This window comes from Amblyraja radiata, chromosome 30, assembly GCF_010909765.2.
Source record: "Amblyraja radiata isolate CabotCenter1 chromosome 30, sAmbRad1.1.pri, whole genome shotgun sequence".
NCBI classification, from domain to species: Eukaryota; Metazoa; Chordata; class Chondrichthyes; order Rajiformes; family Rajidae; genus Amblyraja; species Amblyraja radiata.
In genome coordinates, this window is record NC_045985.1 from 30,522,266 (window position 1) to 30,531,032 (window position 8,767).

At 50.9% G+C, this 8,767-nt stretch overlaps 1 long non-coding RNA gene across 1 annotated transcript; it reads right to left on the reverse strand.

Moving 5' to 3' along the window:
* Positions 1 to 359: 359 nt before the first annotated feature.
* On the reverse strand, positions 360 to 7,318 carry LOC116990010. The gene is made up of 3 exons (XR_004416392.1): positions 7,180 to 7,318; positions 4,821 to 4,916; positions 360 to 392 (listed from the first exon to the last, which is right to left on the reverse strand). It is a non-coding gene; the product is annotated as an uncharacterized LOC116990010 (long non-coding RNA).
* Positions 7,319 to 8,767: the final 1,449 nt, after the last annotated feature.

Consider the following 8,767-nt stretch of genomic DNA (forward strand, 5'->3'; position numbering starts at 1 on the left):
CACCTATTGTCTATTACCCCTCTGCCCTATCCTACCCAACCATATATTCAAGTTCCAGCAGCAGAATTAGGCAAACCTGCCGCGTCCCCTGCGTAAGTATTGGGCACGGATCAGAAGGGCCGAGATGGCCTGTTTCCGTGCTGTCATTGTTATATGGTTTATATGGTATTGCGACGAGCTGCGTTGCTGACATTGATCAAAGCCACGATGTCCGGCTGCTCCATGCGTGTCTGCAGCTGTCACAGGAACCGCTCCACGGAATCCAGCGTGTCCTGCATGCGCTGCAGGTTCTCCTGCATCTGTGCCAGGATGCGCTCCTCTGCATCCTGCAGTTCGTCGCTCAAGCGTTGCTCCCTCTCGCGGATGTGGGCGTGCAGGCTGCTTGACTGCTCCTGCAGTGGGCGAGAGGGACAGTGATGCATGGGGGGCGGCTACAGTGGGCACTGGCGGTCGGTGGGGGCGCTGCTAGATGGCTGCCCTGCCTGCAGCCTGTTCGTTATTTATACTTTTATTGTTGTTTTGGTGTGTTTAGTGTTTCAGGTGTCTCGCAGGATGTCTTATGTGGGGGGGGGGGGGGGGAGGGGGGGTTGTTGCGGAGGGGAAAGGGGGAAACTGATTTCGGCCACTCCTTCACGGTGACTTTTTCCATGTTGCTTCCCTCACGGCCTAACACCATGGATTGGAGCGGCCTTTCCTGGAGTCGGGCCCGGAGCATGGACAGCAGGCTCTGCATGAACTTTCCACGGAGCAGGGCGAACCGTTGCCGGGGGTCGGCAGAGAGGAGTGCTCCGATCGCTAGCCTGGTGTAGTTGACATCGTGGGGGCAGTGGTCTGCTGAGCTTCTAGCCACGGGCGTGGCGTGGACTTACCATCCGGAGTCTGGGATCCCTCGCCGGGAATTGCTGGAGAAGAGCTCCGGCCCGCGGCCGATAACATCCTGAAGCCACGGAATCCGGTAGGAAAGTACCGATTCGGGCACTCCAAGCTGCGGAGTGAGTTTCACCATCCTGACGTCGGAGTTTAGATCATCTTGATGAGAAGGCCTGAACGTCCAGCTGTCCTTAGCAGCGACTACGGGGGGTTTATGGCCCCGACCACGGATGAACAAAGGAGGAGAACTGGCTGAACTGTGTTGCCTTCCACCACAGTGAATAATGCTGTGGTGGATGTTTGTGTTGCATTTTATTGTGTACTAGACTCAGTTCACATGGGAGGGCTGGTCCCCCAACGCAATATTCCATCTCTCCATTATTCCACTCTCCAATATTGGTGGCCAGTGTGGGGTGGGGGGTCTAGAGCGCTAGTATGGGTGTTGAGGACCGAAGGGACTGGTTTCCAGAGGACTAGTGCGGGCCGAATGGATTCTTGGGCTGGCAGCTCAGTTACTCAGGCCTGGTGGGCTGGCAGCTCAGTCACTCAGACCTGGTGGGCTGGCAGGTCAGTCACTCAGGCCTGGTGGTCATTTCACTTCCATTGCCATTCCCATTGCAATTTCAAGCACAGGGCAGGCTAAACAGCTCATTGCATTTTCATTTAATTTCCATTGCCATTGCAGTTTCAAGCACAGGGCAGACCGAACGGCTCATGGCATTTTCATATCACTTCCATTGCCATTGCAGTTTCAAACACAGGGCAGGCCAAACAACTCATTTCATTTTCATTAAGGCCTAACAAATCATTTACATTGCAAATTCACAGTTCAGTTGATTCACAGCTTAGAATGAGAGTCGTGGCCTCTCCCGCGCAATCTTGCAGAGTGACTGAGTCATGTCCAGGCATCTGGGGTTTTATAGTCCATCCCCCGAAGGGTCGTTACCTTCATCACAATGATTGACAGGCGAGAGGATCTTAAGGTTTTTTTACACACTCATAACTTTTTTATTTTTAATCGATGGTGAAAATCGTCGGGGCCTGATGAGCGGAGGAGGACTGTGAGCAAGATGGCCAAAAATCATAGCGATATATGGTATCGATTTTTTTTATAATATCAATATACAGCGCAACGGGAAGTGGTCAAGATGATACTTTTAATGATATAGATTGTGTGTTCTTTTTAATTTCAACGCATTTGATGGCTGTGTGATGAATAAAATTGACTTTGACTTTGGTTAGGGAGATCCCTCACATTGAAGGGGAGATCTCTCGTCACAGGTGGGAAGCTCCCGGCGAGCGCTGTAGAGCCGCCAAGAGAAGACGACCGAGGCCGGGCCGGTGGTGAGTGCAAGAGATCGGTCAAGGACACAACGCTGAGAGAACAAAGAGGGTCCCGGCATGGGGGGGGGGGGGGGGAGGCACCGAGAACAAAGTGGGACCATTGCGGACTCTAATGAAAACTTCTTAACTTTGCCTGTGCCCTTTACATGGAGACTCTTTGCATACCTTGTGTATGGTACTCAAAACAAAGAATCCCACTTTGACATATTACCTGTGATAATACAGTATAATTCCTTCATTCATCTCATGCAGGGGAAAGTGCTCTTCACAGGGGGAGGTCCCTCACACATAACAATATAATATAACAATATAACAATTACAGCACGGAAACAGGCCATCTCGGCCCTACAAGTCCGTGCCGATCAACTTTTTTCCCTTAGTCCCACCTGCCTGCACTCATACCATAACCCTCCATTCCTTTCTCATCCATATGCCTATCCAATTTTTTTTAAATGACACCAACGAACCTGCCTCCACCACTTCCACTGGAAGCTCATTCCACACCGCTACCACTCTCTGAGTAAATAAATTCCCCCTCATGTTACCCCTAAACTTCTGTCCCTTAATTCTGAAGTCATGTCCTCTTGTTTGAATCTTCCCTATTCTCAAAGGGAAAAGCTGGTCCACATCAACTCTGTCTATCCCTCTCATCATTTTGAAGACCTCTATCAAGTCCCCCCTTAACCTTCTGCGCTCCAGAGAATAAAGACCTAACTTATTCAACCTTTCTCTGTAACTTAGTTGTTGAAACACAGGCAACATTCTAGTAAATCTCCTCTGTACTCTCTCTATTTTGTTGACATCCTTCCTATAATTGGGCGACCAAAATTGTACAACATACTCCAGATTTGGTCTCACCAATGCCTTGTACAATTTTAACATTACATCCCAGCTTATTACATCTCAATGCTCTGATTTATAAAGGCTAGCATACCAAAAGCTTTCTTTACCACCCTATCTATATGAGATTCCACCTTCAAGGAACTATGCACGGTTATTCCCAGATCCCTCTGTTCAACGGTATTCTTCAATTCCCTACCATTTACCATGTACGTCCTATTTTGATTTGTCCTGCCAAGGTGTAGCACCTCACATTTATCAGCATTAAACTCCATCTGCCATCTTTCAGCCCATTCTTCCAAATGGCCTAAATCACTCTGTAGACTTTGGAAATCCTCTTCATTATCCACAACTTGGTATCTTGGTATCATCTGCATACTTACTAATCCAATTTACCACACCTTCATCCAGATCATTGATGTACATGACAAACAACAAAGGACCCAACACAGATCCCTGAGGCACCCCACTAGTCAGACCCTGTTTATCCAGATGCTTATATATATTATCTCTAAGTATCTTTCCCATTCATTTGCCCACCACTGAAGTCAAACTAACAGGTCTATAATTGCTAGGTTTACTCTTAGAACCCTTTTTAAAAAATGGAACAACATGCGCAGTACGCCAATCCTCTGGGACTATTCCCGTTTCTAATGACATTTAAAATATTTCTGTCATAGCCCCGGCTATTTCTACACTAACTTCCCTTAATGTCCTAGGGAATATCCTGTCATGACATGTCATAACATGAGGAGAGGTCCCTCACACAAGACACAGTATTCAAGACAAAGATTCTCACCGTGACATGTCAAGAGTGTTTGTTGTCATATGTCCCAGATAGAACACTCACATTCTTACTTGTGACTTAATGTATGTATCTTAAACTTAATGTAACTTAAAGTATCATCCATTCATTCATTCCTTCATCCATTCATTGATTAATTGATTCATTCATTAATTCCTTCATCCATCCATCCATCCATCCATCCATCCATCCATCCATCCATCCATCCATCCATCCATCCATCCATCCATCCATCCATCCATCCATCCATCCATCCATCCATCCATCCATCCATCCATCCATCCATCCATCCATCCATTCCTTCATCCATCCATCCATCCATCCATACATTCCTTCATCCATCCATCCATCCATCCATCCATCCATCCATCCATCCATCCATCCATCCATCCATCCATCCATCCATCCATCCATCCATCCATCCATCGATCCATCGATCCATCCATCCATCCATCCATCCATCCATCCATCCATTCATCCATCCATCCATCCATCCATCCATCCATCCATCCATCCATCCATCCATCCATCCATCCATCCATCCATTCCTTCATCCATCCATCCATCCATCCATCCATCCATCCATCCATCCATCCATCCATCCATCCATCCATCCATCCATCCATCCATCCATCCATCCATCCATCCATCCATCCATCCATCCATCCATCCATGCATGCATCCATCCATCCATCCATCCATCCATCCATCCATCCATCCATCCATCCATCCATCCATTCCTTCATCCATCCATTCATCCACCCATCCATCCATCCATCCATTCCTTCATCCATCCACCCATCCATCCATCCATCCATCCATCCATCCACCCATCCATCCACCCATCCACCCACCCATCTATCCACCCATCCATCCACCCATCCATCCACCCATCTATCCACCCATCCATCCATTCATCCATCCATCCATCACATGCACCCTCTCGCAGATGCTGCCTTACCCGCACGTGGGAAATCTTCTGTTGCTGCTCGGACTTCATGCGCAGTACCGTGAGCTTCCTCCTGGTGGCAGCGTCCATGGATGCATTCAGTTTGCCCTAGTGGGAGACGGAAGCAGATCTTCAGCCATTCGTGACAGCAGACAGTCCCTTCGGCCCATCAGGCTCATACCAGCCACAAATGGCTGGATTGTAATCATGTACAGTCTTTCTGCTGACTGGATAGCACGCAACAAAAGCTTTTCACTGTACCTCACTACACGGGACAACAATGAACTCAACTCAATAATAAACTTAACAGTAATAAACTCAAAATCATTTGCACTGTACCTCGCTGCAAGCGACAATAAAAATCTCAACTCAATAATGAAATCAATAAACATAAAACCTTTACACTGTATCTCGCTACACGTGGTAATAATGAATCCAATTCAATAACAAAATCAACGCAAGTGAACTCAACAAATACTAATACCTTTCTAATTCCTTTTACCTGCACTTCCTTCACAACCTTCTCTGCCTCAGCCATTCCAATGCTCATCTATTGAAAGGAAAATCGCCCTTCGGCCCACATTTTCCGTGCCAACCAAGATGGCATTCTGGGCTAGTCGCACTTTACTGCATTTGGCCCATATCCCTTTCAAGAGAGAGTTAGATAGGGCTCTTAAAGATAGCGGAGTCAGGGGATATGGGGAGAAGGCAGGAACGTGGTACTGATTGTGGATGATCAGCCGTGATCACATTGAATGGCGGTGCTGGCTCGATGGGATAAATGGCCTCTACTCCTGCACCTATTGTCTATTGTCTATACTTACATCTGTCCAAATGTTTTTTAAAGTCGCAATTGTATCCACTTCTATAGCTTACCCTGGCAGCACGATTCAGATATAGACTACCCTCTGAGTTGAAAAGTTGCCCCTGAGGTCTCTCTTAAATCTCCCCCCCCCCCTCTCACCTTAAGCCTGTGCCCTCTAGTTTTAGTTTAGTTTACTTTAATTTAGAGATACAACGCAGAAATAATGGCATCGACCCACTGATTGCGCACCAACCAGTGATTTCCGCACACTAACACTGTCCTATACACACTAGGGACAAATTACAAATTTACTGAAGCCAATTAACCAACAAACCCGCACGTCTTGGGAGTGTGGGAGGAAACCAGAGCACCCGGTGAAAACCCACGCAAGTCACGGGGAGAACGTACAAACTCCATACAGACAGCACTCGGGGTCGGGGTCGAACCCGCATCACTGGCGCTATGAGGTAGCAACTCTACGGCTGAGCCACCGTGCCGCCCTCTACCCTTTTCAATTCTCCACCCTGGGGGAATAAGATAGTGAGTATTCACTTTATCCATGGCCCTCAACAACACACACACCTCATCCCATAGCCGCCTATGCTTCAAAGTTTAGTTTAGTTTGGAGATACAGCATGGAAACAGGCCCTTCGGCTCACTGAGTCCGCACTGACCAGTAATCACCCCGGACACTAACACGATCCTACACACAGTAATCTAGTTTAGATTATGATAATATCACTTTTACTGAGGTGCAGTGAAAAGCTTTTGTTGCGTGCTAATCAGCCTGTGGAAACATGATTACAATCGAACCATCCACAGTGTGCAGATACATGATAAGGGAATAACGTTTAGTACAAGGTAAAGCCAGTAAAATCTGATCAGGTAGTCCTATGGTAGACAAAAATGCTGGAGAAACTCAGCGGGTTAGGCGACATCTATGGAGCGAAGGATTAGGTGACGTTTCGGGTCGAGACCTCACACGCTGAGTTTCTCCAGCATTTTTGCCAACCTTCGATTTTTGCGTCCGATAGTACTTGTGCTGCTGCTCTTGTTGTGGTAGGATGATTCGGTTACTGACAACAGCTGGGAAGAAACTGTCCCTGAATCTGGAGGTGTGCGTTTTCACACTTCTATACCTCTTGCCTGATGGGAGAGGGGAGAAGAGGGAGTGGCCGAGGTGAGACTGGTCCTTGATGATGTTGCTGGCCTTGCCGAGGCAGCGTGAGGTGCAGATGAAGTCGATGGAAGATTTGTGTGTTATAATGAACTACATCTGCTGGTTTACACCGAAGAGGTACACAAAAAGCTGGAGTAACTCAGCGGAACAGGCAGCATCTCTGGAGAGAAGGAATATGTGACGTTTCGGGTCAAGAACCTTCTTCAGACTCGCAGGTTTACGTGATGGTCCGGGCTGCGTCTATAATTCGCTACAAAGGGCAATTTGAAATTTTGCCGAAACCAATTAGCCTACGAAACCTGTACGTCTTTGGAGTGGATTGGTCAAAGTGGGAGTCCCAGCCTGTCCTAGCCCTCCCTGTAAGGTAAGCTGGCCCGCGACGTTACCTTGTACATCTCCACAGCCTCATTGACCGGGAAGAAGTGGTGGTACTTGTGCCTTCGTCCGTCGCGACATATCCCACAATCAGCTCAGCGTCCGTCTCACAGAACAGTTTCAGCTGCTCCTGGTGCAGGGGGCAGTAGAGGGGCTGTCACCCCTCCCCCTCCCTACAAGCCCCCATCACTGACTCCTCCACCGCCCCAGCTCTACCCCTCTCCCCTTCACTCCACCTCTCTCCCTGTCCCCCTCTCTCACTCCATCTGCCCCTCTCACCCTCCCTCCAACTCTCCACTCCCTGGAGCTCCCCCACGCTCCCCCTCTCCCTCTCACCCTCGCTCCCCCTCTCCCTCCCCCTCTCCCCTTCGCTCCCCGTCTCCCTCCTTCCCTACCCCTCGCTCCCCCTCTTCCTCCCCCGCTCACCCTCGCTCCCCCTCTTCCTCCTTCCCTCACCCTCGCACCCCCTCTTCCTCCTTCCCTCACCCTCGCTCCCCCTCTCCCTTCCTCTCTCCCCCTCGCTCCCCCTCTCCCTCCACCTTTTCCCATCTCCCTCGCTCGCCCTCCCCCTCTCCCCTTCCCCTCTGCTCCCCCCCTCCCTCTCCCTCCACCTCTCGCTCTCCCGCTCCCCCTCCCTCTCACCCTCCACCTCGCCCTCTCTTCTCTCCCTCCCACCCTCCCTCCATCTTTCCATCCCACCTTCCCTCCATCTCTCGCTCACCCCCTCCCTCTGCCTCCACCCATCACCTTCCTCCTCTCCCTCCCGCACCCTTTCACCCGCTTTTCCTCTCTCCCCCTCCCCCTCCCTCCCTCCCCCTCCGCATCTCCCCCTGCCCCTCCCTCCCCCTCTCACCCTCAATCCACGCCGCTCCCTCCCCTTCCCTCCCCCTGTCCCCCTCCCTCCGTCTCTCTCACTCCCTCCCCGATCTATACCTCCTCCTCCTCCTCTCCCTCTCTGCCCATCCCTCCCCTTCCATCTCACTCTGCCTTTCAGTGTCTCCCCTCTGCCCCTGCTCCCACCTCTCCCCCTCCTTCTTGACTCTCTCTCCCCTCTCCTCCTCACTCTCCCTCCTCTCTCCAATCCTCAAACTCCTCTCCCTCTCCCTATCCTGCCCCTTCCTCTCCTCCGGTTCCCTCCTCTCCCCGACCCTCTCTCTTCTCTCCCCCCTCCTCTCTCTCTCTATTTCTCTCACCCCCTGCCCGCCCACGTCCATCCCCCCCTCCCGCCTTCCAGCCGCCCCCACCCACACCCCCATCCTTTCCTGCCCCCCGCCCTCTCGTTCCCTCCCCCTTCACTCCCCCTCCCTCCTCTCCCCCTCCCTTCTCTCCCCCTCTCTCCTCTCCCCCTCCCACGCTCTTCTCTCTCTCCTTCTCCCCTCCTCCCTCCTCCCTCCTCTCCCCAACCCCCTCCCTCCTCTCTCTCCCTCTTCCTCCCATCCCCTTCCCGTCCGCACCCATCTCCCTCTCCCCCTCCCTCCTCTCCGCCTCGCCTCTAGCCTCCTCCACACTCTCCCCCAGTATCCCCTTCTCCTGCTCCTCGCTCCCCCCCACCCTCCCCGTTCTCTCTTCCTCCCTCGTTCTTCTCTCCCCCTCCCTCCC